The sequence below is a fragment of the Adiantum capillus-veneris genome, chromosome 23 (assembly GCF_014529385.1).
Source record: "Adiantum capillus-veneris isolate H3 chromosome 23, ASM1452938v2, whole genome shotgun sequence".
NCBI classification, from domain to species: Eukaryota; Viridiplantae; Streptophyta; class Polypodiopsida; order Polypodiales; family Pteridaceae; genus Adiantum; species Adiantum capillus-veneris.
Window position 1 is genome coordinate 74899102 of NC_140953.1, and position 1384 is coordinate 74900485.

The window sequence follows — 1384 nt, forward strand, 5'->3', positions numbered from 1 at the left end:
GGATCGATGTTCACATATCTTTATAGTTATCATGGGAGCAATGACTCTCAACGTTGGTGGAGTAAAGCCATGTGAATACATCAATAGCCAAGGAACACACACAAACATGAGGAACAAGTATTTCATTTGGCATTTTAGCTTGGCGTATGGTGGGAGATAATTGAGGTTTGGCAGGTCGGATTACGAGGACGTAATTAGGAGTATATAAAGCGGGTGCTGTAAAGGCTGGAATAGTAGTGCCCGCAAAACTGTAAGCAGCACTGAGCACATCGAGCAGCATTTAGGGCTAGAACCCATCTTCATCATCCACAATGGCAATGGGGAGGGTGGAACTCTGCACAGGTATAAGAATATGGCACGTCTGTGTTATTATTCTACAAGTATACAAAAACGCACGTCTGTGTGCTATAGTCATATCATATGTCGTAATATTATTGATCTCCTTTTCTGGCCACCGCAGTGGCGATGGTGGCGGCGCTGCTGCTAAATATCATAGAGGGGACCTCCGTTGTGCAAGCAGCTACGCCCCGCAAGTGCAGGCTGCACGACCTCGTGCTGACCAACACTCCCGTGGCGACCGGGCTGTGCGAGTGGGAGCTCGTGAACAACTGCCCCTGTGAGGCCTTCAACATCATTGCAGCCTGCCAGGACCGGCGCTGGAACCAGAAGATCATCAGCCGCTTCGCCATGGAGGTGGACGTGCCCACCTTCGGCCACTGCACTCTCCTTCCCAACGTCAAAGTCCAACCCGCTTCCTCCGGCCTCCGCTACGGCCGCACCTACCCCTGCGCTGGCACTCTTCCGCTCTCCCTCGTCAATGTCGCCTTCGCCAACCCCTGCCTTTGATCATAGAGACTGGCCGGACGACTCGCTCCATCAACATACCTCTTTCTGATCCTTGAACGGACATTCCATTTTCACCATTCTTTCTTATCGGTGCTATTATTGGTCCAGAGTGAAAATTTCATTTGCCTACATAATTGTGAAACTCTCTCTCTCTCTCTCTCTCTCTCTCTCTAACTTAAGTACTATATTACATTTTGTTACATGTTTACATCATGATGAGGAATTCCATCGTGTTATTCTGTTGAGGAACTGGCAGTGCTACACAATCCTCTAACAATCTATCTCGAATCATAGACCAAGGCAGTTGGAACTGTGAAAGGTGTGTGTATCAAACAAAGCCGAGTTTCTAGCATTTCACAAAAAGGATAACACCCAAAGTCTCAGAGAAGCAATACATATGTCTAAACGTGTAGAACCCGTTTGAATTGTTCCATAAAGCAGTCTATATTCAGAAACTTAGTCTTCCAATGCATCATACAAGTATCATACAAACATATCCACCAAGCATATATTGTAGGGAAGTTCCAAAATATGTGCT

General features: G+C 46.8%; 1 pseudogene; it reads left to right on the forward strand.

The window, feature by feature from the left end:
* Positions 1–465: 465 nt before the first annotated feature.
* On the forward strand, positions 466–902 carry LOC147428001 (uncharacterized; annotated as a pseudogene).
* Positions 903–1384: the final 482 nt, after the last annotated feature.